General features: G+C 39.8%; 1 protein-coding gene across 1 annotated transcript in view; it reads left to right on the top strand.

Annotated features, from left to right (window-relative positions):
- The window catches only part of mtcl2 (microtubule crosslinking factor 2), a 106,688-nt gene that overhangs the window by 14,201 nt on the left and 86,487 nt on the right, over positions 1-6,000 (top strand). The gene's annotated exons all lie outside the window — the stretch shown is intronic.

Raw genomic sequence — 6,000 nt, 5'->3', positions numbered from 1 at the left:
TCACTTTTCCACCTGCCAAATATCACATGCCGGGGATTGTGGGAATTCATCACATGCCATTACCCTCTGTCACTTTGCTGCTTCCCTCCCTCCCTCCCTCCCTCCCTCCCTCCGTCCGTCCCTTTCACCATCCTCTCTTTATCCAAAGATGGATGGATCCCAGACTGCACTGGAACAGCTGTCACGCCAGCGGCTCACTCTCCCTCTCTATCACTCACTCTCTCTCTCTCTCCATCCCTCTTTCGCACATAATGGTTTTATATATAGACACCAAGCCAATTACTTGTGATGTAACATTTTCTAAATGGGTGTTTAGAGGTCAGGATATTGGGCTAGTGGCAAAAAGGTCAACAGCCAGGCGCCGACTGAGTGAATTTCAGCCTCCTGCAAAATCCCGCCATTCTTTAGAGCAGACTTGGAAAACAAAGCTATATATTGAACAATAGACAGTCTTTAAACAAGTTTAAAAAGTAATGTTAAAGTATATATGTAAAAAAGTTATATGTATACTGGCATTTCTTGTTGTGAAATTATGACAGTGTTTCCCCCCCCCAAAAAAAAAAGAGCAGCTATGAACTGATGCAATATGAGGCTTTTGCAGGACATCGGTAGAGTGAATGCACATTTGGAGAGAGGTAACAAGTAGACAACTAGAAATGTGTTGCTTTCCCAAGCTGTCATTCATTACTGTTTATACAGAATAAAGTTGTGTCGACACACTTCAGTTAACCCAGCACATTCAGCTATATCTGTATTTACAGGGGAAGTAACAGACGCAAAACTAATGGTGGTACACTTCCATTGTGTGTAACTTTATACTTCCACTGTGCTAAGTTTTAGAAGAAAATGTCATGCTCTCAAGCTATGAAAAAATAAGCGTGTACAGTGATTAAGTAAGGTAGTTCTTCAAAAACCACTTAATATAAGACCGAGCTGCTATACGAGCTGATTGTGCAGTATTGTGCTCTTTGATAAACTGAGAGGCTGAACTAAACAGTCGATAATTCCCCATGGGTCACAAGACTCTGTAAGCATATTCCATAGCTCATTAAAGAAACAATAGAGTCACCTCCAAGGTTGACCTGAGTCATCGTTCTTCAATACATGAAGGCCAAGCCAAGTGATTTGACAAACAACATGGCGGACTCAGCCATTGTAAGGTGCTGAGGTTAATGAAAAACACCTACTGAAAACTGGTTCCTGTCAGATTGTGCATCAGTATAAATAGTTCCTTTCTTTTACTTGACAAGAGAATTGGCTAAACTACTGCTATAAGCAAAAAATACATTGAGATAGACGAAATAGCAAAGTGAAAGAGCACCCTCAACATGTGTTATATTCAACAACATGTTCTTGGTCAATCTGAAAGACACAATACCACGCGAAACTCACCCGAAATGTGCTTTCAGCCAACCAATTACACCTCGAAAAGCCAGCTCATGCAAGCAAGTCCTTTGTCTGTTTTAAAGTGGTGTGATAAATGAATTTGAAGCAGAGTGTCTGTGTGTTTGTGACAGTGCGCCTCACACAGTAAGACGGTGCTCATGTCAAAGCCTCTACACAGTTGCTGACTGAAGCCTTTCTCAGGTCTGCATGTGTCCGTCACCCCTCTCTCCAGCACACATGAATGTTTCAGTAGGTCTTCTGTCTTTGCTCTGGGGCAACACTGCACATGTCTCCAGGTGATGTGCTGTACTGTACTGTGGCCGCCCCCACTGCACCTAAAAACAGAACAACTTCTCAACACATGGGGAAACTTTTTTTTTACATAACTAAGTTAAAGACCTACTTCACCGGTTGGAATATGAAGGTGTATTGAATTTGGAGATCCTATTTAGTATAAATGTGATTTTTTTTTTTTTAAATCGGATCATCCTAGCCTGAGAAAAGGCAGAAAGTGTTTTATGGTCTCACTGTCTAACCCTACATTTTCTTTCTTGTGACATCACAGTAAGGGTTAGGATTAACAGGACAGCTGGGCCAAGGGAAGACTTAGGGAAGACAGAGGGACGAAAAACCTCATTCATTATATTATAATAGGGATTTCATAATGATAGAAAGCTGGTTCCGTATGGGTGAGGTATTCCTTTAAGCTTACCTTATGTTAAAGAAGTACTCAGTATTTTAAAGTAGTGTGGAATATTGGTGTGTTTAGTTGCACCTAGTGGAGATATTCTAGAACTCAACACTCCCTTGCTAACTCCTTCCTTTCATAGAATTTACAGAAGCTATGGTTGTTTGTTAAAAAAAAGAAGACAAACTGACATTCCTCTTCTTATGATGGCAGACAGAATGAGTGCACTAGCCAGTGAACAGCATAGCATTTAGCAACAAAATAACCAAACATATTTCTCAACTAAGAACATGAATTAACATGTGTTTAGTACTTTTACCTTCTTGTGTGAGTATATCTTCTTGTGACATGATGCCTTACCTCATATCTTACCTCAAACATTCTCTTAAACATCAAACTAACCATAACCTCAAAATAGACTTTTTATAGGAAGTGGGGAGCAGACGAAACTCCATTCCATTAAGTACACACACACACGCGCGCTCGCACACACGCACGCACACACACACTCACACAGCTGTTGTGTTTCCATAACGGTCCTCTTTCTAACGACTTCCCCTCCCTGTAGATTTGACCGTTTTACATAAAGCCAGTAGTGTGTGTGTGTGTGTGTGTGTGTGTGTGTGTGTGTGTGTGTGTGTGTGTGTGTGTGTGTGTGTGTGTGTGTGTGTGTGTGTGTGTGTGTGTGTGTGTGTGTGTGTGTGTGTGTGTGTGTGTGTGTGTGTGTGTGTGTGTGTGTGTGTGTGTGTGTGTGTGTGTGTGTGTGTGTTTACGCAGGCCAGATAACAGGAGGAACAAGAATCTGGTTGTTGAGCGCAATCAAACACAACCAAGAACACACACACACACACACTCACAGACACACACACACACACACACACACACACACAGTGCAAACCAAAGAGATTCAACTGATGACTAACTGCCACTTGTTGAATGATATTACTGTTTGCCCTGTGGCCAGTGTGTGTGTGTGTGTGTTTGTGTGAGTGTGTAGTTAAGAGCCCCTCGCTTTCTCTAAAGATTGAATGTTTATTCCTACTTTCTTTCCATGTTCTCTAGCTCACACAATAACACAGTCTATAACCCATGTATAAGTACACACACACACACACACACACACACACACACACACACACACACATGCAAGTTCTTCTCACCCCGACTGACTGCTAATTACATCGTACAGCTTCAATGGCTTTAAATTCCCTCACGTTTCCCTTTAACATAGAGGAACAATGGAGCATTTAGTGGGAGTTACAGGCTGACAAAGGAGTATTGAAGGAGAGAGGACGTAATACAAGTGAAGAAGAGAGGAGGAGGAGGAGGAGGAGGAGGAGGAGGAGGAGGGGAGAGGGGGGAGATGAGAAGCCATAAACCAAAGTAAAAAACATATTTTTCGGTGTGTCCGAGAAGTGAACCTTTTCTTAGGTATATTCTCATAACTGAATAAACCAACTTTCCTCACAGGAAACTATGATCCCTGGATCCCACTTTTTGAAGTTAGAAAGCTGTTGTTATTTACAGCAGCAGAGCCCCACATTTTTTGTTCCAGGTGCCTCAAAATAAGTTGAGTTTTGATTTATGATAATATAATTATTCAATACTAAGAATTACATGTTTTTGTAAAGTAACTGCAGGCTCTGAAAATGTAAAACAAATCCCCCTCCTCTGAAACTACATAGTGCACCTGTAATGAAAGCTGTTTTCATTTTCGCATATTGTTAGAACAATTAAAAACGGAACAGTGCCAAGCAATGGCAAGGGAAATAGATGAGGTATTGCTACAGAAATCTAGTACAAGGGTAACTATTAGGAACGATTGAAACAAGGGAGAATCTCAATGGCCAATAGAAATACAGGAGGTGTACAGGGAGGAAAATACACAAACTAGACACAAACAAGACACACTCACACAGACAAATTAAAAGCTGAATTGGAGCATGGTGGAGCTGAGGGTATAGAGGGAGAGTGGGCAGTACAGAGGGGCATTGTGGGACTCAGCTGCACACTGGCACTGGTTCAAACACAGACGTACAAAGACGCAGACATACAAACACACATTCATACTCCGGAAAAACGGACACACAAGAACACACAATCGCAAATTGTGTTCATAGAGATTTTTTTGCAAATGAGTGGTGGGACTCAAATTGTGCAAGTGTGAATCACGAGGATACACACAGGCACACACACACACACACACACACACACACACACACACACACACACACACACACACACACACGCACACACACATTGAAAAAGATACAAACACGGACAGCCGAGCCCCTATGAATAAAACGATTAAGTGTTAATTATTGCTGAAGCACAATTGGATCAATTTTGAGAGCTGCAACTAGACTTCCCTCCACACTTAAAACACAATATATTGTGTAATAAAACACATTGTAAAATAGGTTACTTTTATAGTTTTAAGTGTGAATAAAGATCAAGTCATATTTATAATCAATTAGGCAGTGCTTAGAATGGACCAAAATTTCAGCTTGTTTTCATATTATCACATAAAAGCAGCAGGTGGGCTATTTATGCAGAGTAATGCTAAAATACATCCTTTTTTCAGGTGTGTCCAAATCAAGGTACAAAGAAATACATTGTTTTTTATATATTGAGTGAAATTATTGTGATTAAGCAAAGAATTAGGCAACTCAATCAAATCAAACCTCTCCCAATAGATTAAATCTATACTAAGTGTAATGGGGTTAAGTGCATTCATGAGCTTTTGGGGCGATTGATGTAGAACTGAATATATCCGTTTAGCCCCCCAATGGGATAGTACATTGAACTTTCATCCAACCAAATCTAATACAGCCTTTTGAAGTTCAAATTGCAATTTACTAAAGCAATCAGCCTCTTTTACGTGCAATATTTTTTTTAACATCTTTTATATTCATATTTTTTAATGAGCCCAAAGGGCACTTATTGGTAGAGATAGTAGCCTTGAAACATGTCAAGCTGTATTTGTATCTACACACTATCAACTAAATGGACAAAATTGTCATGGAGCTACAGAAATGTACTGCATGTCAGTGTGTGTTTCCCCAAAACACAGTAAAGAACTGGTTTCACTTCATCTGTGTTAACTGCTTTGTCATCAGGATGTTAAACCAGGGTCAAAAACATTAACTATGTTCCTCTAACTCAAGCTCTTACTTCATGTACCAGCATAATACCATTTACAATATGCTATAACGTGAACAACAAAATGTTCCTTTTTAATATTTAATTCATTTTCATGCTGATGGGTGAAAACAATTCTAAAAGCGGCATTAATTAAAGCAATCGGTAATAGGTTTCTGTGTAAGCTTTCCTCATGCAATTATAATGTTATTGTTTTCGAAAAAATGATAGTTCCCCTAAAACATAATGCATTACAAGTTGTTTTTTGTCCCACTTTTATGGTTAACCTCCTGTGCTGTTTTTACATCAGACATCAGGCATAGGGAATGTATCTTAGTTTGACCCTTTGACATTTGAAAACTTATAATGAATGACTGGTGCCCTCGGGGGGTGGAGACACTCTGACTTTCATAAGAGCACGTTATGTATTAAACATCAGTTCCTCCCACAGTGTTATTCATTATCTTTTAGGCTCTATTAGATTAAAAGCTAGATGTCATGCTGGTATAGCGAACGACACGCTTTGTCGACTATGCCTTTTCACTGGATCTCGTTTTGCACTGGCAGCGTTCCTAGGAAAAAATATGTGGACGGACGCTTGAAAGTTGAATTAAAAATAGAGCCAGGGTTTTATCTCTCTTAACCCCGCATGGGCAATACAAAAGACAATCTCCTGAGCATCATATCCCCTGATGAGAGATTAAAGGGTATTGTAGTCAGCACTGGCAATATATCATATCAAATATCAGTTATATAACTCCACTTACTTTATTTTGGGGTAAAAA

The sequence above is a fragment of the Ammodytes marinus genome (assembly GCF_949987685.1).
Source record: "Ammodytes marinus genome assembly, chromosome: 7".
Taxonomy (NCBI): Eukaryota; Metazoa; Chordata; class Actinopteri; order Uranoscopiformes; family Ammodytidae; genus Ammodytes; species Ammodytes marinus.
Note: the sequence above shows the minus strand (reverse complement) of the source record. Positions and strands in the feature narration are given on the sequence as shown.